Raw genomic sequence first — 25,049 nt, 5'->3', positions numbered from 1 at the left:
TTACACATGTAAGGTACTTTTTATTTGCATGGAAATTATATAGGGTGGTGTCTATTAATTTCACACACCCAATTACGCATATCCATACACATAAATACCACGTGACTAGATAAATAGTGACAAATAGACATAATTGGAATTGGTCGGGAATAAATAGCACGCTATATTACCTTGTGTGTACTATGTGTGAACTAAGATGTGTGTACTAGTCATCATCCAATATAATATATGTTACTCCCCCACACCTTTGGTGCGATGGTCACTCCATAAGTATAAATACTTATAAGGTGCGGGAAGCAAATTAAAGGTCAGGATTCAAGTCTCCAAGAGGAAGTTTCACACACACACACACACACATAAATACACACTTAAATTAGACTAGAGTAAAATTTCTATCTTGTATCAAAAATCAAATATATATATATATATATATGTATGTATGTATGTATGTATGTATGTTGATGAGTACAACTTAAGAAAAACTCCAAACTGATTCACTCCAAGTATGTTTCTAAATGGAATGGCAGAAAGCTAGGCTGATACTGCCTTATTGAGTATGAAAATTCCAAAAATACAGAACATGCATTTTGCCAAATCAAGGCATACAATCCCTTATATAATCATTTCATTGATCATGAGTGCTTTATCAGGCCAGGAATATAAGTGTTCATAATGTAGTCTTCCCAGTCAATACATTTTGGATCAAAGTCAAACAAATGCACATCAGCATCACTCTCTCTTGCTGCCACTCGTAGCTATTCAGTATTGGAATCATCAAAACTACATGGAAATAAAAGCCTTATAACCAGTGGATATTGGATATGATGATAGAATGAGTGAAAATTAAGCATCAAAATTAATAATACAGACCTGCCTGTAAAGAATACATATGGCTTGTAGAGTTCAACCAATCGCATCCCTACTTTGACCTTTCGATTAAGATCAATATACACATCTCGAGAGTACTGGCAAAGCACCTCATTTGCTTACCATAATGCCTTTATAGAATAAAATAAAGTCAAAAAGAAAAAAAAAATAGTGAAATTATAGTATTATGCACAAAGACAAAGCCAGGACTTAGAACTAGAGGGGCGAAGAATGAAAAAAAAAAAATCATTATGAAATTCTAAAAGCATCCATTTAGTATTAACAAAATCTAAAAAGAAAATATATATTTAATGATTGAGCCATTAGTTTTTGGTAAAATTGGTTGAGTGGACAAATTTTTTTTTTTTTATAAAAATTTTATTGGAAATTTTGTTATTGGGCTAACTAATTTTTTTTATTTGATTTTAGGTTCGTAAATTTGTTTTATGGTCTTTAAGATGGCGAATGAAATTGTTAATACTTAATAGAGGCCAAGTGTATTGTTACTGATCTAAATTTCTAAATTAAGTCAATACTTAAATTAGCTCCACTAGTAAAGTCTTTGATGGTTGAATAAAAGATTTGAGATTCAATTCCTACCTATACCAAAAACCAATTGGTATTTTAGTCTGATGATAAAAAATTATCATTAAAAGTAAACGTCATAGATTGAAACTCTCTCAAAAAAAAAAAAAAAAAAAGAGTCAAATACCTGTATTATATCCACCTAACATTCGTTGAAGCTTCGACCTACCCAATCCAACCATTCTCTAAGTTGGCAACGAGTTGAGGGTTACTCCACTCAATTGGGTTAGGTCAGATGCAGGTTGAGCCCGAACTTGTTCCGATCCGTGAATAGCCCTATTTAAGAGGCAAAATAATAAATTCTATGTACAAAACATTTTCTCTCCACATCTTTCTCCCAATTTGAGAAGATGACTTTTGGTGGGTGTGGGTGGAAAACTCCACCCACTCACTATTTCATCATCAACCCCTCACATAAAAAAAAATTATAAAATTAATAAAAAAAAATATTGTGGGGCCTGAAATTTGGAATCCCGGCCCGTTTCACATTAAGGGCCCAAAGCCCAGGCCGAGGAGCCCTATTGTCAGGGACACAGTAAAAGCTCCTTGAAGGCCCAATGATGTGGCCGAGGACGACTTTACGCCCGACATCTCATAAAACGCCCCAGGAAAAGGACAGATTCGGTACAGGAACAACGCAGGGGAGAAGGCTGCCAGCACCTTAATGTGGAGCCCATTGCCTGACAAACCCATACTCATATCATGCTATCCAGCTCTTCTCAACCACTCTGATGTGAGGATTGACAAGACAAGTAACCACCACGACCAAGGAGAGACGGACACGTAGGTGAAGAATGGGAAGGAAATACTAGTATAAAAGGGAAGCTCGTGGCATTGACAAAGGGATCCATCCCACCTCCAAAAGAAAGAGAAACTACATGGGTGAGAACACTTCAACAACACCGGAGATCACAGAAAAAACCCATCGTCGGGTAACCGGGGTAAGACCTTAATGGTCCTCGGATCAAGTCCGAGGAGACCCATCCCATGGGATGCGACGCCGTAGGGCTTAAATGTTCAAGCCCAAATCCTTTTTCTACACGAATCCCTCCAAAACCAGGACCGGGCACCGCCCCGTGACCAACAGCTAGCTTTTCAAGCCCACTCTCTACAAATCATATTGTGAGGGATCTTTCATGCGCGAGCCCAACATCCTTATTGGGCCGCCAGAGAATTGTGTCCTTACAAATATATTATAGATTTTTTATGTGAGATTTTTTTTTTCAAAAAGTCTTTTTCATTAGTTAATTGCATATTTGTATGACAATTTTTCAACGGAAATGAGGAAAAGCACAAACTAAATAAATTTGAAACTCAGATGACTCAAGTGAACAAGAGCCAAATCTCTCCTAATTGTCAATTCCATTTGCTTCTCTCTCTCTCTCTCTCTCTCTCTCTCTCTCTCTCTCTCTCTCTCTCTCTCTCTCTCTCTCTCTCTTCTCTCTCTCTCTCTCTCTCTCTCTCTCTCTCTCTCTCTCTCTCTCTCTCTCTCTCTCTCTCTCTCTCTCTCTCTCTCTCTCTGTGTGTGTGTGTGTGTGAAGGGAGGACTCCTCTAAGCGGACCATATAATTTCTCCTCACTCTTGGAGTTTCCTCTACGCCTTGTGGTCATCATTGCCCTTTCATTCTCTCATTCTGCCTTACACTGCTACTTGATACTCAAGCTTTGATATACCTCCCAATCACTTGTAATTTTTTATTCATTTTTGTGTTATTTCATTTCAATTTTATGTAGGATGAATTCTTACTCAATTTGATCTGAGATTTTCATTTCATTTTCGTTATACCCCATGTAAGAGTTTAGAGATTTGACATTTGAGTGATTTTGGACAAATGCTAGTTCATTAATCTTCCTTCGTTCTTTTTTCTTTTTGAATAATGGTGATTTTTAGTTTGTGACATTCTACCCAAATTCACAGTGCCATATTTGATTATTTTCCCCGAATGCATTTTAAAAATTTCTCGAAAGTGGTTTCATCAAAAACCCTATAGATAAACATTAGAGCTCGTTAATCATTCTTCTAAGCTTTTTGAAATAATTATTGTAATTTGGAGTTAAAGGTTTTCATCTTGTAACTCTACATAACATTTCCCCACTATTTTCTATGCATTTTGGAATCTAAGTGAGTCTTTCATTTAAAAACCCCAGTTATCAAAGTTTTCTTTGGTAAGTTTGGAAAATTAAAATGAGACAATCGTGTTAGCAATTAGTTTCTATTCCCACCATAAGCATTTTTACTCAAAATCTACTTCGTTACAAGTTGGTAGGCTTACACAGCTAGACAATCTCAATCATTAACAATAAAATATTGAACTGAGAAAGAAAAACTAGGAGAGAATTCTTACCTTCTTGGTTACAAATGGGTAGATTAGATGTGTGGGGTATGAACTATGTATACTTTAAACACAACTCTTTAACTCCCTTTTCGCACTTTATTAATTTGTAAGAGCACTCACATCAGTTTATATATAATAATAAAAAAATGTGTAAAATTTATACTTTTTTGTCTAAAAATGACCTATATCAATGACTGTATAGCTGTGTAAATTTATAAGTTTACTACAATAACTGTATAAATTTATACTGACACTATTCATTTTGTATTTTATTTTTTTATTCTTTCTTTATGTATCCCAATGATGAATAAAGAGAGTAAATGTTGGTTGTTATATGTGAAGAAAAAAAAACAATTAAAAAAATAAGAATATTTGATATTTAATGAAATATAGTATACAGTGGATAATTTAACGTGGAGTATTTTAAAATGTGAGTATGTAAAAAAAAAAAAAAAGTAGGTTCTTATGCAAAATAAACATAAATTTTTGCATAAGTTGATGTGAGACATTTATTTAGCTCCTCGCTGTTAGGTTCTAAATATTTAGAACAATTGGCAAATCGTGAACACAAACTTGTATAGATATAGATCTTAGAGTTTATAGGTATTATTAGACAATGCTCAAGGTGATTCAAGTCAAGATTCAAGAACATACAAGCTGCAGGAAGAAGATTTCATAATCTGCTTGGTTCGATTAATCGAAAGATAGGCTCGACCGATCGAAAGTTGTATCTACAGAATTTTAATTAAGTCCAAACAGCAGTTCAAACCCATTAAGGATTAGGGTTTTTGATCTACTTCTCCCAGTATATAAACGAAACTCTAAGCACATTTTATAAGGCTTTTTAGAGAGAGAAGAGTGTGCCTCTTTTGTATTTTAGGGTTTTGTTCCTAAAAAACTCTCTCATATCTTCTACTGGTGTTATTTCTTGAATAATCTCAAGATTCGGTATTATAGAAGTTGCTGTCTTCTCTAGTCATCAAAGGTGCTAATGATCTAAACCTTTAAGGGTGGTCTTGGAGTAACAAACAGGAGAGTTTATGTTGCTAAACCTTTGAGTGGGATCTTAAAATCACAAACGTGGGTGTTTTTGTTTTGCAAAGGCCAAAGAAATTAAAAAGTAATCCGTGTACTCGGAGCTATCATGAGGTCTTGATAGTAAGTTTTCTACTCAAGATAGCAATAGAATGTTAGTGGTCTAAATTCTATTGTACAAACTTCAATTTTTTCATAGTGGATTTGCTTTTTACCTTAAGGATAGTTAAGTTAAATCCTCCCTAGGTTTTTTACCGGTTTGGTTTTTCTAGGTCATCATATCTTTATGTTCTTTATTTTCCGTACTTTACATTGATATGATATATGTGTGTTAACCTAGATCTAATTAATTTGACTAAGTAATCACTTGACTAATTAACTAGGTTAATCTGGTTGTGTTTTAAGGGGTCTAAAAGTGTACACTCAATCTATTCATTTATTTCTTGCATATTTAATTTCTAAAGACTAATTCACTCGAAGTCAAATTCTATACAAAATGGCAGCTATATAGGTAGGTAGGTTGTAGTTTCCTTATTGATGAAAGAAATTCCAAACCACAGCATTTTGTAAAATAAAAACCAACAATCCCTCAAAGTTATCGTTTCATTGAGTACTTTATCAGGCCAGGAATATGAGTGTTCATAATGTAGTCTTTCCAGTCTATGCACTTTGGATCAAAGTCAAACAAATGCACATTGACTTCACTCTCTCTAAGAGCATTTGCAGCAGTGGAGCTAAAAAGCTATAATGCTATTTTAGCTCCACTAATATTGCAAAACAAGCTCACAGCAGTGGAGCTAAAGCCAAAATATTTGGCTGATTCGCTACAGTGCACATCTATATATAGATGTGCACTGTAGCACTCATCTAAAAAAAAAAAAAAAATTTTAATCTGCCCTCATCTGTCCTTCCGATTAAAATAATCCATCACTCTTCATTTTTTTTCATTCTTTTATTTTCATTCTCCTCAATCCTCATTCTCCTTCACCGTCTCACTCCTCATTCTCCTTCTCCCTCACTCTCATCTCCCAAATCACTCCTGCCACTCCTGCCACAGCCCACACCGTCGCCGCCACAGCCCACGCCGTCCCTCGCCGTCCCAGCCCAGCCCAGCCCACACCGTCCCAACCGCATCTCCCTCACTCCTCTCTCTCACCCATCGCAGTCATCTCTCTCACCCATCGCCGTCCGTCGCCGTCCAGCCCAAAGTAGCCCACGCCAACGCCGTCCGTCGCCGTCCCAGACCAGCCTTGCCCACGCCGTCGCCGTACATCGCACTCCAGCTCATCTCCCTCACTCATCGCCGTCAGTCGCCGTCGCAAGCTCTCATCTCACTCATCAAGCTCTCCACGCCGTCGCCGTCCCAGCCCAGCCCACGCCGTCGCCGTCGCCGTCGCCGTCGCCGTCCCAGCCGATCCACTTCAGGTCAGTGCTCTCTCTTTTATTTTGTAGTGAATTTTTTCTGTTATTTGGTCTTTGTGCACATGAATTTTTTCTGTTTTTTCTATTCTGGGTTTAGTGTGATTTTGTGGTCTCTGTATTGGCAATTTGATAGATGAATTGTTGTGTGGATTCTGTGCTCTCTGTATTGGGATTTTTCTGTGTGCAGGAATTGGTTGTGTGGATTATGTGTCTCTGTATTGGAAATTTTGTGTTTGGAAATTTTGTGTTATTTTGTTGAGTGGATTCTGTGCACTCTGTATTGGGAATTTTCTGTTTGCAGGAATTGATTGTGTGGATTATGTGGTCTCTTAGTGTGAATTTGTGGTCTCTGTGCCCTTGGAATTGGTTGTGTGAATTTGTGCGGGAAAGCTATGTTTTGTTGTTAGTGTAAATTGTGTGCACAAAACCACGTTCCTGTGTTGCATAAAACCAAAATTGACTCATTGCTCATATAAATGTCTCTGTAATATAACCTATCAAAAAAAAAAAAATGTCTCTGTAATATAAATGTAAGTTTATTGTGTAATTTATCTATGTAATTTGTTGTGTCGATATAAATGTTAGTTTGGAAATTTTCTGTGTGCAGGGAGTTTATATATATTTTTTCTAATTTTATGGAGTCACGTAGGGACACAGAGTTACGTAGAGACCTAACATTTATCACGGGTATCATGAACGGAGATATAGAAATTGACTCTCAATTTTTGGGAACGTCTCAAAATACTCCTACGTCAGTTTCTGATTCTCCACCTCCACCACCACCACAAGTTGAAAATACCTCTTCTACAAAAGGAAAACGGGGCTCTAATTTTACTGTAGAGGAAGATAAACTTTTAGTGGCAGCATGGCTCAATACTAGTGTTGATGCCATAAGCAGTAATGAACAAACACAAAACACCTTTCGTCAAAAAGTTTGGGAATATTTTATGCAGTACAATACATTCGGTACCACACGCACTGTTATCTCCTTACTAAGTCGTTGGGGTACGATTAGTGAAAAGACAAATAAGTTTGCTAGGTGTATGGCTCAAATTAACGCACTTCATCAAAGTGGTATAACCGAAGAAGATAAGGTATAAATTATATTACAATAGTGTTAAAATGTTCATTCACCAATAGTTTGAAAATATTAATTATGTTATATTTGTTTTAATTTTTTTTTTAGATTATCAATGCGAAGGCTTTGTATTTAGAGAAGTACAAGAAACCCTTTCTTCTTGATCATTGTTGGCTCATGTTAAAGGACCAACCAAAGTTTGCCGATCCTAATGCTAGATCGAGATCATATGTGCCTCCAACTTCAGAGGCAATATCTATTAGTGAAGGGGATTGTGGGTCCGGGCTTGGTGACACTTCTAACTTGGAGAGACCTATTGGTAGGAAGGCCGAAAAGGCCATCCGAAAGAACAAAGCCGCCGGAAAAGATGTAGGGGAATATTTGAACAAAAAATTGAAATTGATTGAGGATGTAACTCGGTTGGAAGAGGAAAAAATGTCTTTTGAAAGGGAAAAACTTGCAATTGAAAAGGCAAGTAGGGAAGAAAAACTTAAGATTGAGAAGGAAAGAATGATTATTGAGAAGAAAAAATGTGAGCGAGAAGAAAGGTTAGAGGAAGAGAGAATCATGATGATAGATACAAGTGGCTTAACCGGAGCACAAAAAGCTTTTTATGAACAACTCCAAGAAGAAATCATGGCAAAACGAAGATCATGTAATTAATGAGTTTAATTGTATTTTGGATGTAATTTAGACTTTTATGTATTTTGTAGTGGTTTATGTATTTTGTAGTGGCTTATGTCACTTGATGAATTATCTTCAACTATATGTATGTATTTGTGTTATGACTTGAAGTGCAATCTAGCAAAGACTTTGAAGTGCAATCTTTTTTATCTTTTGTTAAGTTCTATTTGATCTTGTGATAGGCATTGATATGATTCTTTAATTCAATGAAATTATTATTTGATCAACTATGAGTATTACAGCCACTATGGAGTGCCTAGTATCATATGCTTGGTTTTGAGATGACAGGTCTTAGAATAAATCTATGAACAATGAGCATCCATAGTATTTCCAAGTTTTTTATTTTTAGATGTATGTGTTTGTGTTGTGATTTGTGCGTGAATTAGTTATATTTATTTTAATGTGGTTTATGTCACTTAATTTTAATCTTGCATCTATAGTAATAATTGATTTTCAATTGTCTTGAAGGTTGCATCCATGAATCACTTTGTGATTTGCAAGTTCCTTCTTGATGACTCAGATGAAGATGAGATAATCGAAGAACTTGTTATGGAAGCATCACAACCTAAGCGTCGTCGTCGTTCTATCCAACGTAATCATTTGGTAGGCCATGAGAGGCTTTTTCTTGATTATTTTGCTCCCACACCAGTATATCCACCTGCTTTATTTCGTAGGAGATTTCGAATGAAGCGTTCTCTTTTTCTTCGTATTCAATCTCAAGTTGAAGCTCATGACTCTTATTTTGTCCAAAAAAGAAATAGTGCTAACAAACTTGGTTTATCTTCATTGCAAAAGATAACTGCTGCACTTAGAATGCTTGCGTATGGAGTATCGGGTGATTTGATAGATGAATATGTGCGGATTGGAGAAACTACTGCATTAGAAAGTTTGAAAAAATTTGTTACTGCGGTAATTGATGTTTTCTCTGAAGAATACTTGAGAAAGCCAAACAATGAAGACATTGCTAGACTGTTAGCTCACGGCGAACGTCGAGGTTTTCCAGGTATGTTAGGTTCAATTGATTGCATGCATTGGAAGTGGAAAAATTGTCCATCTGCATGGAAAGGTCAATATTGTGGTCATATTCGTGAGCCTACTATTATTTTAGAGGCAGTAGCATCATATGATCTTTGGATATGGCATGCATTTTTTGGATTACCTGGGTCAAATAATGATATTAATGTGTTAAAGCGATCTCATGTATTTAATGAATTGGCTGAAGGACGTGCTCCTACAATACAGTACTCAATTAATGGTCATGACTACACTATGGGATATTACCTTGCTGATGGTATATATCCAAAGTGGGCAACATTTGTGAAAACAATCCCAGCTCCACAAGGACATAAGTATAAATTATTTGCAGCAGCCCAAGAGGCGTATAGGAAGGATGTTGAGCGTGCATTTGGAGTGCTTCAGGCACGTTTCGCAATTGTCCGTGGACCTGCACGGTTTTTTCATCTTGAAACACTCAAAAAGATCATGAAAGCGTGCATAATTCTCCATAATATGATTGTTGAAGATGAGCGAGAAGATGAGCGGGATGATAATGAAGTGGTAGATTTGGATTATGAACAAAATGATGGAGTGGATAATCCTCCTCCGCAAATGTTACGTGAACAAAGTGATGAATTTTTGTCATACATTGAGAGGCATGGACGCATTAGAGACCGAGAAATCCATTTTCAACTCCAGTCGGACCTTATTGAACATTTATGGCAATTGTAAGGCGAGTCGTAGGAACTTTCTTTTTTGTATGTGGGTTTAGTATGAGTCATAAGAACTTGTGCGAATGTGAGTTTTATTGTAATTTGGTTTGAATTATGTATGTGAGCAAATCTATGGACTACATTGTTCTTGCTATAATATGTATTTTATTTTCTATGTTTTCTTATAAATCTATGGACTACATTATAAAGTTCCTTCATTTCATAGTTCACATTATTTCAAGGTTACTTCCGAATAATTGAGACGATAATACGTTATCATGATAATTGAAAAATTGTTTTACTAAAAAAAAAATGTATGAGTATAATTTGGGGTTAAAAAAAATATAACACTAAACGATTATTTGCTATCACGCGGTGGTGGCGGCGGCGGAAAAAGAGTCGTCGGTGGCGGTGGCGGCGGCGACGGCGACGACGGCGGTGGAAAAAAAGTCGTCGGCGATGGCGGCGGCGGCGATGGTGGCGGCAGCGGCGGTGGCGGCGGCGGCATTGGTGGTGGCGGTGGCGGTTGAAGGTGGTTGTGGTTGTTGTTTATTGTATAAGATATATTATTTTATTGTAGTGGATATATTATTTTATTGTAATGGATATATTATTTTATTGTGATGTTTATATTATTTTATTGTGTTAAAAGCTAAAATAGATCCACTGCTGCAGCATGTATGTAGGTAAAATAGATAAAGTAACTTTTGGTAGAGCTAAAAAGCTAAATTTTTAGCTCCACTGCTGTGGATGCTCTAATCGCCACTCGTAGCTTTTCTGTGTTGGAGTCATCAAAGCTGTTTGGAAAACAAAAGCTTATTATCAGTGGATAAATTGAAAACACGATTGAAAATTTAATCACTAAAATAATTAATACCTACCTGCCAGTAAAAAATACATATGGCTTGTAGAGGTCAACCATTCGCATCAATACTTCGACCTTCCGATTAAGAGTAATATAAATGTCCCCATAATACTGGAAAAGCACCAGATTTGCTAACCATAGCACCTTCAAAGAACAAAGTCAGAAAGAAAAAGAAAAGAAAAGAAAAAGTGATAATATAGTATAGAGAGAGAATACATATATTGAGAGGACGTTCTTTCTGTGATATTGCATGCATAGTGTCTGATTCACAGGAAACTATGAAAGGAAATGCTATTTTTTTCTTAACAGTGTTTGGTATGTAAAAGATTAACAATGTTTGGTATGTAAAACCGGTTTCTACTTTTAATTGTGGCCAAATACCTTCAACGGAAGCTTATATCGAATAGCCATGTATGCTTGAAACCTAGCAATATTGCTAAAGACTATCAACTTGCAGACGTTGATTGACTTTCCACTTCTATCAATCCACGGATTTTGAGTGAAGTACAGAGAGATGAAATCTGAAAGACTAGAGAGTTTCATCCGATTTCTCATTTAGAACACACATGGAAGATGATCTGAGAAGACTTGTTTGCATGAGCCACCATGGCCATAATCATAGAATTTACCACCATATCTGCTGGTATCTGCATGACTTTCAAAATTCAATATTTAAAGCTCGTTGAAAAGACTTACATGGGCAAACACAAGCTTAAAATCCAGATGAATAGATTTGTCTGCAATTGTTTGCTTAAAGACTGAAGAATGAATTTAACTCACAACATCCATGATTGTCTTAGGATGGCCAAGAAAGCATTTCAGTTTATTATACCATCAATGGTTCTGTAACAAGAAAATTAAATTTAACCAAGCAAGATTTAATCATGAAAAATGAAAATAGGGGGGGGGGGGGGGGGGACCAATTCATGTTACTTTATTGATTTTCTTTTTCATAGATAAATAGTGGGAAGTGGAATTCAAACCATAAGATTACATCACAAAAGATGTCATTACCACTAAACTATTACGTAAACTCTGTTATTTTCTTGATCACCTAATCTTATTAATTAATTATTACCCAACAAAAACATAAATAATAATTTCACAAAATTGTGAGCTTTTATAATTCCATGTCAAATTATGATTACCTCACACCTTCAATCCAACCTGAAAAAGGTTCTTTGTAAGTACTGGTTACTATGGTGGGGCGTATATATGATGACTAAGGGCAAATTCTGATTAAAGTTTCCTGAAAGCATTTCCCCCAATGCTTTTGTATACACGTAGGTGTTTGGCCATCCATATAGTTTTGCCCTAGCAATTAATAAAAAGAAACAGATAAAATTAAAACAAGAAGGAAAAAATTTGTCTAGAGAAAGATTTTATTATTATATGCTTCACAAATTGTTTAGTAAATACATCATTGACATGAAGGTGATAACCATTATGTCATTGGAAATCAAAGGATTTTAACATATTTTGGAAGATTCTTAAAAACCTTTTAATGCCCAAATCCTTCATGGCGGATGTGATCTCTTCTTTCGTGGCACCATGCACTCGTAATTTATCTAGGTAATCCTCAACAAGTTCTTTTTCGGCATTGATCTCTAATCCCAAGGTTCCATTTAGCGTTTCTTCCATGTTAAATGGGCTCTCTAGTATGTACCCCACCTTCTCGCCGCGCACATAAGCTGTAAAACAACATTGAAGATTATAAAGTTCATTGTTTACAATTGCAAAGACATATAGTACTTCTGCATTGTTTTTGAACACAGAGATTTTTGCACTAGCAATTACCTCTTGAACTGGACTAATTTATGGACAATCAAAATAGTGTATAAGGGCAGAGCTCAAGTCTACACTGACCTGTTGATACATGGACAAGCACCTTCAGTTTAATATATTTCTTTGCGAAGTTCAAAACATGCAAAGCTCCATATGTGTTGATGCCCAATGCAATATCATATCTAAAATAGGAAAGAAAGGAATAGAAAAAAATTTATAAATAAATAAATAAATATATGAATCTTTTTTACCATGCACAGTTGCACACATCGTTTTTTTTGTTACCCTTCATCAAAGTTTGTTGTAGCAGCAGAATTTAAGACAATGTCTATTTCATTCCACATCTCTTCTCTTAATATAGAATCTTTGATTCCAAAATTCTAGTCACTAATGTCACCAGCGATATTTGGAGTAACCCTTTCAAATATAAAGGATTCTAGATTTGCACCCAAACTCTTTCTTAGAACGTTAAAGAGGTCCTATCTTATTACCTGCATATCAAACCAATGAAAAAAAAAAAAAAAAAAAAAAAAAAAAAAAAAAAAAAAAAAAAAAAAAAAAAAAAAACAAAAACAAAAACTAAACAAAACAAAACAAAAACAATTTAAGCCTATTTAGTACGAATATTGTATTGTAACTAAATCCTAGGAAATTAAATAAATTTATTTTACCCTTATTTTTCTATTAAGAATAAAAATTATTTTGAAAATAAAAGAAGATTAAAATGTAAATTAAACCAGTTAAGTGATAATTTTGATTTGGGTTGTTAATGTTTAAAAGTCTTTATTTTAGTTCTTCACATTTAACATTGTTCTTATTTTTGTCATTCCATCCATTTACAGGAATGGTATTATTGTTAAATACCATTTAAACTCATAAATTAAAACTATATCATTTTGTCCGTGATTATAAAAAAATTATATGTAATATTTTTTTTTCTTTTTTTTTTAATTTTTAAATTTTTTTTCTCTTTAGCTATTTCTTCCCTATTTTCATCTCTCTCCTCTTTTCTTTCTCAGTTTTTCACATTTCTGATTATACTTCCAATCCCATCCCAACTGTGTAGATACTATCTACTTTGGGGCCTATACTCATAGTTTTATTCTCTCCCAAAGTACAGAACAGTGTGGAAAAATGCCTCTACACACACTGAAGGAAAGTTACTCCTTATAAGTATATTCCTATATACTTTGCTAGGTGATATGAGATTCCATGGATTGTACGCCCCCTTTTGGGTCTCTACAACACTAAGTAGTTTTTTTTTTTTTTTTTACTTAACATATACTAGTTAAGTTTAGGAGCCACATGGCATGATATACTGTGTAGATACTGTCCGCTTTGGATCTTATACTCATAGTTTTGTTCTCCCCCAAAGAACAGTGGGGAAAATTGCCTCTACACACATTGAAGGGAAGTTACTCCTTAGAAGCACATCCCTATATACTTCACAAGATGATATGAGATTCCATGAATTGTACGCCCCTTTTGGGTCTCTATAACACTGAGTAGTAGGTTTTTTTTTTTTTTTTACTTAACATATACTAGTTAAGTTTAAGAACCACATGGAATGATATACTTTAGTCAGCTGGCACACATTAATATAGGAATCGCAAATTTATTTGGCATTGTTAATGCGCATGTAATTTAATGGAAATGAATGGAAGGACAAAATGGACAATGACGTTAAATGTTATATATGTATTAAAATCAAATTTTCAATTTAATTTTTTTAAAATAAATTTTCAAAATATTGAAGATTAAAATAAAAATTCTCTTAAACTTAAAAAGATGTATTTTACATTTTAGTCTTAAAAAAAAATCATGTATGTGACACATAAAATCTCCTGCCTACATAATCAAAAAGAACTAAATGAGGTACCTCATGACAAAACCGTTGTGTAGCAGACTCATTATCTAAAGCTCTCAAAAGAAGATAGATCCTATTTACACTTGGTTGAACCCTCAATATTTTCTCAAAAACTGCGTTCATTTATGCAAGCACAGTATCACTAACACCAACATCCTTTCAACACACGCATACATAGAATTATAAACAAAGCATAACACAAACATAGGACTATATATATACACACTCGCACACACATAAACGAGTGGAGTCAAGTAGAATATATACAAGCAATTTGCTTGACAGGTTGTTTATATTTGTAGCTAGGAATAAACATATATAAATGCATTTCGGGAGTGCGGGCAGAGAGAGATAACCTTTTGCTAGAGAGCCTGTGGCACCAATGATTAAAATAGTCTTGTTCTCAAAAAACCGGATTATACTTTCCCAACTCCATGAGAGAAGAAATGAGAAAAGGAGAGAGTAGATGATGATGATCTCAAAGCAAGAAGTGGATGACTTCTAAATTGAGGGTTGCCTTGCTGCGTATAGAATAAAGAAGAAATGAGAAAGAGAGAGAGTAGATGATGATGATCTCAAAGCAAGAAGTGGATGACTTCTAAATTGAGAGTTGCCTTGCTTTATATAGAATAACCAAATGCATATTGTCCAAAATAATTTCTAAAATTTTTCACCCAAACACAACTTATTAGAGGAAAAATAAAACTCATATGTTTTTTGTTTTTTATTTAATTTTTATAGGTACGATAGGTTAAGATATCAATCAATTTTCAGTATAAACAAGGTTCAAAGACCTTTCATTCAACGCTAAGAAACTTTACTAATTGAGCTAATTATAACCCATAAATAAAATTATATGTTAAATATTTCCACTTAGGTGGTTTGAGATTAGAGCAATGTGGGGTCTACCAAAACTTCATTGCTGATTCGCTTGTTTACATAATTAAGAATAAAAATAAAAATAAAATAAAATAAGAAGAAAAGAAGAAAAAGAAAGAAATAAAGAAACAAGGAGGAAGTTAGTTGAACTACGATCCATCAATGTCTACTCACATATATGGATAGAGAGAGAAATCGGTGCAGAACCTAATTATATAATCTGGTAGTTAGTACGTACAAGTTAGATTTTCAAGGTGTATGATGAAGCGGGATTTGACCATATAAGCTTTAGCCAAAAAAAAAAAATCAGGGCTTACACAGTAGGCATGCTTATGGTTATGGCAATTGGCAAGGCATTAATGATTTACAAAGATGGCTACGTACTGTGAGAACAGAAATTCGTTTGAGTAACTGTAAAGGTTTCTCTCTCAACAATTGTTTGAGAGCTTCTGATCTATTTGTATATGCATATGTATATGCAAGTCTCAATGCACGAAACAACTTTTTATAAGCAAAAAATAAATAAATAAATCTCCATTACCTTTTGAGCAAACTCATGAGCATTTTATGTAGGTTTTCTATCATTAACATTAACGACAATGATAATGATGATGATAATAATAACAATATAATGTCTCAAAAACTTAGTAGTTTTTATATGTTTATGTTCTACTGTATTAAAATAAGCATGAAGACTCATAAAATGTTGCATCGAAGTGGATTTATATATTCACATAATACAATAGTGGCAATAAACAATACAAAAATCATTTCATACGGCGAGACTAGTTCACTAACGGCATATGGTTGCTTCAATTCATAGCATCACTTTTTCATATTCTTTTAAAAATACAACATAGACCTCATGTTGTAATGGTCTTCTCTTCAGTTTAGTCACGAGATTCTCCCGGCAAATAGTACAGCAAGATCACTAGCTGTATTCTGTACCCACCCTGTCTACACAGTGTATATAACATGTCAAACATAGAGTCAAGTAACTCCAATTAATAATCTTTAAAAGCTCTAGATCTTATTATACCAAAAACCATCATCCTAAAGATTGAACGCATGAAATCTCATTAACTCATTCTATAACCCACACATTGTTAGATACCTTCAAAGCAGAAAATCGGTCACTACATATAGATCATGATAGCAGATTTCAATGTCATAAGAATAAAACCAAACATTCCCCAGATTTTCTCACTAACCAAAATGAGCAAAATATTAAATGCAGTGTCACTGCCAATATCAATTTGCAAGAATTAAAAGAATCAACAAAATGTGAGCTCATCCAAATAGGTAACCAACAGATCATATGAAATCATGCCTTAGTTGTTGTAGACACCCCATTTTGCCACTCCCATTTAACTCCACTTGCATTCTATTGCATATCATCACCATCTCATGTCTCTAGGGCAAGACTATAATTTTGATTTTTTGATCTCTATATACTTTTCATAAAAGAAATCTTGAGTTCATAACGATCAAAACAATAGTTTATGAACATTAATCAAATCACCGAATTAAAAGATATCAAAAAAACAATTTTTAGCAATAAAGTGCACTTGCATGAATTAAACCTTGACCATAGGTGATTGAAATAGGTCTGTTTTTAGTCCAATTTAAATTAAATGATTTGTAATAATCCTATTAGCAAAAGATAAAGTTTATGGTGAGGTTGCATTCATCTAATTTAATCCAAAGTCAAGGCATTTATTAATTCCCGATATAATAGGCAAGAATTGATTAATTAGACAACTCGGTACTTAACATGATATGCTAGTTTATAGAAGTTATATGGCATGATATACTTTAGCCAACTGGCACACATTGTAGGAATTGCAAATTTATTTGGCATTCTTAATGCCCATGTAATTTAATGGAAGTGAATGGAAGGACAAAAAAGGACAACAATGTTAAATGTTATATATGTATTAAAATCAAATTTTAAAAATATTAAAAATCAAAATAAAATTTCCTCAAACTTAAAAGGATGTATTTTACATTTTAGTCTTAAAAAAAATCATGTATGTGACATGTAAAATCTCCTACTTATAGAATTTAAATAAATAAACAAAATAAAAATAAAAACCTAAATGAGGTACCTCATGACAAAACCGTTGTGTAGTTAAATCATTGTCTGAAGCTCTCAAAAGAAGATAGATCATTTTTATATTTGGTTGAACCCTTTGTATTTTCTCCACAAAAACTGCATTCATTTATGCAAGCAAGTTATCACTAGCACCAACATCCTTTCAACACACGCATACATAGAATTATAAACAAAGCATAACACAAACATAAGAATATATATATACACATACACACGTAAACAAATGGAGTCTAGTAAACTATATACAAGCAATTTGCTTGCTAGGTTGTTTATATTTATAGCTTTGAACAAACATAAATAAATGCATTTCAGGAGGGCGGGCAGAGATAGATAACATTTTGCTAGAAAGCCTGTGGCGCCAATGATTAAAATAGTCTTGTTCTCAAAAATTCAGAGTATACTGTATACTTTTAGACCCCTTAAAACACAAGTTGTTTAACCTAGTTATTTAGCCAAGTGATTACTTAGATAAATTATTCAGATCTAGGTTAACACATTCAAATCATATCATGTAAGTAATGCAGAAATATAAAGAACACACGATATGATAATCTAATAAAACCAAACCGGTAAAAAACTTAGGGAGGATTTAACCTAGCTATCCTCAAGGTAAAACAAATTCACTATGAAAGAATTGAAGTTTGTACAATAAGACTTAGACCACTAACATTCTATGGCTACCTCAAGTATAAAACTTACTACCACGACCACGTGACAGCTCCGAGTCCACAGACTACTTCTTTCCTTGATCTACTGCAACCACAAGTACTCTCACTTGTGACTTTGAGACTCCACTCAAAGATTTTGGATCTTCTTGAAAGTTCTTTATGCAACAACTAAAACCACCATCAAAATAAGTTGAGGATACACATGAAAAAATATATATATATATATTCTCTTTTTCAATAAATGCAAACTTGACACTATATGACCCATAAACATATGGTGTTTGAACTCAAATCAAATAGAGAAAATATTTGCACACTGATTATCCATCATATCTTTTAAGAAAAATATTTTCTGCATTTCACACATAAAAATAGCATATACTAAAATGTACAAAGGACTCCAAAATTAATCAATCAATTTTTAAATCAAGTTCAGTACCCAATTTAGAAAAGTGTATGCATGTTATGTGTGAATATAATGAGAGATATGACTGAAAAAATGCAAGATGGATACCAACAAAAAAAAAAAAAAAACAGTGCAATACATGTGAATCCTAAACATAAATAATGCATGAAAAAGATTTGGTCAAAACTCTAAAAACTGAAAAAATTTCAGTTTCGATCGGTCGAGCATCGATCAAATACCAATCGAGTCAGGCAGAAGCTAGACTTGAAAAATCTGGAAGTTTTCAATTGATCGAAAATTACACTCGATTGATCGAAATTCTAAAAAACTGGATTTTTTGAAAAATAGCAGAAGTATTATGCAGAAAAAATAATCCAACCAAATAATTTCATAATTGAAATACATGAGAATGAGTTTAAAGTTTTTCAAAAACATTTGTTTTCAACCCAAAACTTCAAAAACAAGATTTTCAATCATCAAAAACACAATTTCTGCCAACCCTTAAATATATTTTGCATCAAATGCCATAGAAAACATAATCTTGGATGGCCACTATATTTCACACACAATTTTATGTACTAAGTTTAGTAAAGAATAACTTGTGTGTGCAACTAGTAACAGCATGAGATACATATGGGATAATATGTAGATATGGGATAATATGTAGATAGTAATCAATCACAGTTTCTACATTATTCATCACATAATTTGAAAGTGACTATCACATAAATTTGAAAGTGACTATCACCTAAAGAGGTACATTCTATAACTCTCACATCTCTTAGAAAACAAGCTTGCAATCATGTATTTTTTTTATTTTTCCTCATAATGTACACACCATTTTTATTTCATTGTGAAATAGCTATTTAAGCTAAATAATGTACACACCAATTTTATTTCTTTATGTCATCTTTATTATAACCTAATAATGTACACACCAATTTTATTATTAATCCAAGACTACATCTTATATTCTTTTTGTGCATGTGCTGCATTTTTCCCCTACGAATCGCTACATGCAATTTGCTCACTTCGAGAAGAGCGGATGGAAAGAGGAGGCCTTTGCTCTATCTGCTTTTTCCTCTTCCCAGGAATGAAGAATTGGATTAAAAAAAATGATTTTCTTATTGTTTATATATATATATATATATATATATATAGAATATTATATATCTATTATTAATTATAATAACATAATAAAGCAAGCGGCCCTTTCACAACTTAAACTGCCAATACGCTTTCTGGCTCGCAAAGACTCAAACGGGCGGGGGCTTTCTATTTGCTTGCAATGCTTGCTGTTCACCTTTAGTTAGAAGTAGAAATAGAGGGCGCCCTTTGCCCCACACTTCAAAAAAAGTAAGCCATTAGGTGTAGGCACTTTCCAGAGGTGGAATCTTCTAGTTTTTCCTATTTGACTCAAAATCGGTCGATCTAGCCATGAGCAGGTTGAAGAGAGCTCTAACAGGCCCTGGAGGACCGAACCCACGTATGTGGCAAAATACGGGGATGACTTGTGGCTAGGGGCGAAAGGCCAACCAAGATCAGATATAGCTGGTTTTCCACGAAATCTATTTCAGTAGAGCATATGATGTTAATGGCCCGAGGTAGCACAAAATCTTATGATATGCACTAAGATGTTCATGATTGGCTAGTGAACAATGGTGAGATAGTTATTTATGCCTTTCTCTTTAGGTTCTAGTCCTAACAATCAAAAGCATGTGACTTCAAAATCAAGATCATGTGATCAAAAACTATAAACAACTCCCACACAACATACACTATATAGCTAAAACTAGCAAAGTGTAGAAAAATAAGTTCATCCAAGCTAAACAAGGTACACAAGCATGTTATGTAGAGATAATAGGCCAACCTCATTTACATATCCATGATGTGTAATACAAAACACATAAAAATCTTTTTGGTTTAAAAAAAAATTATGATCAAAAACAAAAAGCACACATTATGCTAAATGAACAATGCAAAGCTATGCATGATAGTGATAAACTAAGCTATAGAGGGTACACAAACAAGAAATATTAATTTCTTAATTAACCCTTGAGTAAATGTACAAACTAGTACATACACACATGGTTTTCAAACCCGGACCGGACCGTACGGTTCGACTGGAAAAACCTCAAACCGCTCTTTTTTGCGATTCTTTTAGCTTCAAAAACCGTTCAATGGGAAAAAAATAGGGACCCATGTGAACCGCGGTCAGACCTCACGGTTTTGAGAACCGTGATCAGACCGCTTCTCACAGTTCTCTACTTCCCTTTGATCTGAACCTTTAAAAAAAAAAAAAAAAAAAAAAAAAAAACACAGAAAAACGGATCCTCATCGACCAAACCATACCGAGCTTTAGGCCGACTGAACGAGCCGATGCCAACGAACCGAACTTGATGACCTTTCCAACGCTGGTGCGGTGACACAATCGGAACTGATTTTCAAAACCAACCCATATATAGAAATAAAATTAAGGGAAAAAAGAGAAAAACATTCTTAATAAATTACTAGAAAGAAATCCTACTTATGCCCCCCAACACAGAAGGTAATATTTTCTTGGTAGATTACATCTTAGCGTCGCCGTTGATGCTTCTTCCGTATCTGCAGAAGAGAGAGCAAAGTTAAGCTTAGAAACTGATGAAGAGAAAAGAAAAGATAGAAAACTGAAAAGTAGAGAGAGTGAAGTAATCAGATAAGATTAAAAGAAAGTGGAGGTACGTGGGCATTAAAAGAAAGTGGGGGTAGGTAGAGGTAATCAAATGGCAATGCCACGTTTTGATTTCTTAGTTATTCAACTTTTTTTTTTTTTTTTTTTAAGTTTTATAAAAATTAGAGTGCCACATTGATCTAAAAAATATAAAAACAGAAAATTACTACACTTTTTTTGATAATAAGTCCACAGTTAACCAAAAACTATATATATATATATATATATATTAAGAATACTCCTCTTTTAAGTTTAATTAATTTATTTATATTTTAAATAATTATTAAATTAATTATGACGTCATCACGGTTCGACCTCAGTTCAACCTCGGTTCGACCTTAAAAACCTTGAACCTCTTCCTTTTACGGTTCAATGAACGGTCCGGATCTAAAACGGATCCTCATCGACCAAACCATACCGAGCTTTAGGCCGACTGAACGAGCCGATGCCAACGAACCGAACTTGATGACCTTTCCAACGCTGGTGCGGTGACACAATCGGAACTGATTTTCAAAACCAACCCATATATAGAAATAAAATTAAGGGAAAAAAGAGAAAAACATTCTTAATAAATTACTAGAAAGAAATCCTACTTATGCCCCCCAACACAGAAGGTAATATTTTCTTGGTAGATTACATCTTAGCGTCGCCGTTGATGCTTCTTCCGTATCTGCAGAAGAGAGAGCAAAGTTAAGCTTAGAAACTGATGAAGAGAAAAGAAAAGATAGAAAACTGAAAAGTAGAGAGAGTGAAGTAATCAGATAAGATTAAAAGAAAGTGGAGGTACGTGGGCATTAAAAGAAAGTGGGGGTAGGTAGAGGTAATCAAATGGCAATGCCACGTTTTGATTTCTTAGTTATTCAACTTTTTTTTTTTTTTTTTTTAAGTTTTATAAAAATTAGAGTGCCACATTGATCTAAAAAATATAAAAACAGAAAATTACTACACTTTTTTTGATAATAAGTCCACAGTTAACCAAAAACTATATATATATATATATATATATTAAGAATACTCCTCTTTTAAGTTTAATTAATTTATTTATATTTTAAATAATTATTAAATTAATTATGACGTCATCACGGTTCGACCTCAGTTCAACCTCGGTTCGACCTTAAAAACCTTGAACCTCTTCCTTTTACGGTTCAATGAACGGTCCGGATCTAAAACGGATCCTCATCGACCAAACCATACCGAGCTTTAGGCCGACTGAACGAGCCGATGCCAACGAACCGAACTTGATGACCTTTCCAACGCTGGTGCGGTGACACAATCGGAACTGATTTTCAAAACCAACCCATATATAGAAATAAAATTAAGGGAAAAAAGAGAAAAACATTCTTAATAAATTACTAGAAAGAAATCCTACTTATGCCCCCCAACACAGAAGGTAATATTTTCTTGGTAGATTACATCTTAGCGTCGCCGTTGATGCTTCTTCCGTATCTGCAGAAGAGAGAGCAAAGTTAAGCTTAGAAACTGATGAAGAGAAAAGAAAAGATAGAAAACTGAAAAGTAGAGAGAGTGAAGTAATCAGATAAGATTAAAAGAAAGTGGAGGTACGTGGGCATTAAAAGAAAGTGGGGGTAGGTAGAGGTAATCAAATGGCAATGCCACGTTTTGATTTCTTAGTTATTCAACTTTTTTTTTTTTTTTTTTTAAGTTTTATAAAAATTAGAGTGCCACATTGATCTAAAAAATATAAAAACAGAAAATTACTACACTTTTTTTGATAATAAGTCCACAGTTAACCAAAAACTATATATATATATATATATATATTAAGAATACTCCTCTTTTAAGTTTAATTAATTTATTTATATTTTAAATAATTATTAAATTAATTATGACGTCATCACGGTTCGACCTCAGTTCAACCTCGGTTCGACCTTAAAAACCTTGAACCTCTTCCTTTTACGGTTCAATGAACGGTCCGGATTTAAAAACCTTGCATACACAAAATCAGAAACAACTTAACACTTATATAACAAATATTTTTTATGTTTCTCCACAATATCAAGCATGTTCTAAATCAAGAGAGAGATATCATAATTCATGCAATCCTCAAGAAAAATAAATCTAGACACAAAATAAAATATTTTTGTCTTTTTGAAATTTTTCAATGTTTTTGGATTTTTTAATAATCAAAGCAACCTAAGAAAATAAAACAACCAAAAACTAAAAGAAAACATGTCCACAATCAATTGAAAAAATTAAATCAAGGACAAGTAAACAACACTCACCTTAGAGAATCTTTTCTCACCCATATAGTACGAGTCTTCGGCTTTATAGGTGAAAATCCATGAGAAATAGAGTGTATTTGAGAGATTATACCAATCTTCTGAGAAAGACTGAAATACTGCAAATTCGTTTCACAAGGCAACAAGCTTAAATTTTTCAAAAGAATGTGAAACAATTTGTATGGACTTATGGGAAGAGAAATATCATCTTATATCCTAGATTGAAATACAGAATTTTTAATTTTCAATTTATAACAATTAGGATGAATGTGACCGAAGACACCACAAAAGTGACAAACAAGAACAAATTTAGGAACATCAGTATTCCTAAAAACAAATCTAGTCTCAGATTTTGGTTTTTGCCTCAACAAAGAACAATTTGGTCTAATATGACCAACAACACCACAAAGGTAACAAGTAGACACAAAAACAAATTTATTATGCTCTCTAACAATAGGTTTAGACATAGGTTTCGAAACTTCAGCGTCTACATCAGAACTTTTGCCTTTGTCTAACCTAGCAAAATAAGCATTTTTTTTATTATTCCTCTTGAAAAGAGGGATATAAACTTTCTCAGTTTTAGGTTTAAGAGAAACATAAACACTTTTGTTATCAACAGTAGGCTTGGTACTAGTCAAATTTTCAATTTTAGCTTTAGATTCAACTAACTCTTGTTCCAAGCTTTTCATCTTCTCATCTTGATAGGAAATTTGATTTCTCAAAAATTCATTCTTTTTATTAGATTCGTCTATAATCTAACAATCAATTCCTCTTTTTCAAGATTAGCCAATTTTAACTATTCCTTAAATATCTTAGCAATTTTCAACGATTTAGATAATTTCTTACAAAGAGTTTCACAAACATCAATAAGATCAACAGAAGCAATAGCATCTTCTTTATTCAAATTATCACAAACATGAGCAAAAAGACATTTCAAATTATCCATGATAGTAGGGATCAAGGATCAACTCTTAGATTAAAAGATCTAACATGAGAGCTAACCCACTCTGATAGCACTTGTACGTTTTTAGACACCTTAAAACACAAGTTGTTTAACCTAGTTATTTAGCCAAGTAATTACTTAGATAAATTATTTAGATCTAGGTTAACACATTCAAATCATATCATGTAAGTAATGAGAAAATATAAAGAACACATGATATGATAACCTAGAAAAACCCAACCAGTAAAAAACCTGGGGAGGATTTAACTTAACTATCCTCAAGGTAAAACAAATCCACTATGAAAGAATTGAAGTTTGTACAATAAGACTTAAACCACTAACATCATATTGCTACCTCGAGTAGAAAACTTACTACCACGACCACATTACAACTCCGAGTCCATGAACTACTTCTTTCCTTGATCCACTACAACCATAAGTACTCCCACTTGTGACTTTAAGACTCCACTCAAAAGTTTTGGATCTTCTTGAAAGTTCTTTTCTGCAGCAACTGAAACCACCATCAAGTTCTTTATGCAAATCTTGATCTTGATAGCTCTATGTGTGTGTATGAAAGTAAACACCTCTAGATCTCACAAAAGATTTAACACACAACTCAACAAAGACCTTAGAGAGCTTTTGGGTACAAAACCCCAAATCTACACAAGATGCACTCTAATCTCTCTCTAAAAAGCCTTTATAAAAATGTGCTTAGGGTTTCCTTTATATACTAGGAGAAGTAGATCTAAAACCTTAATCCTTAGTGGGCTTGAACTACTATTTGGGCTTAATTCAAATTCTGCAGATACGATTCTCGATCGATCAAGTCTTACGTTCGATCAATCGAGCTTTGC

At 33.8% G+C, this 25,049-nt stretch overlaps 1 protein-coding gene and 1 pseudogene across 1 annotated transcript in view; both read right to left on the bottom strand.

Annotated features, from left to right (window-relative positions):
- Nucleotides 1-25,049, bottom strand: part of LOC115979679 (alcohol-forming fatty acyl-CoA reductase-like) — an 86,624-nt gene that overhangs the window by 29,404 nt on the left and 32,171 nt on the right. The window lies entirely within an intron of this gene.
- LOC115960616 lies at nucleotides 633-24,599 on the bottom strand (annotated as a pseudogene).

This window comes from Quercus lobata, chromosome 1, assembly GCF_001633185.2.
Source record: "Quercus lobata isolate SW786 chromosome 1, ValleyOak3.0 Primary Assembly, whole genome shotgun sequence".
NCBI classification, from domain to species: domain Eukaryota; kingdom Viridiplantae; phylum Streptophyta; class Magnoliopsida; order Fagales; family Fagaceae; genus Quercus; species Quercus lobata.
Note: the sequence above shows the minus strand (reverse complement) of the source record. Positions and strands in the feature narration are given on the sequence as shown.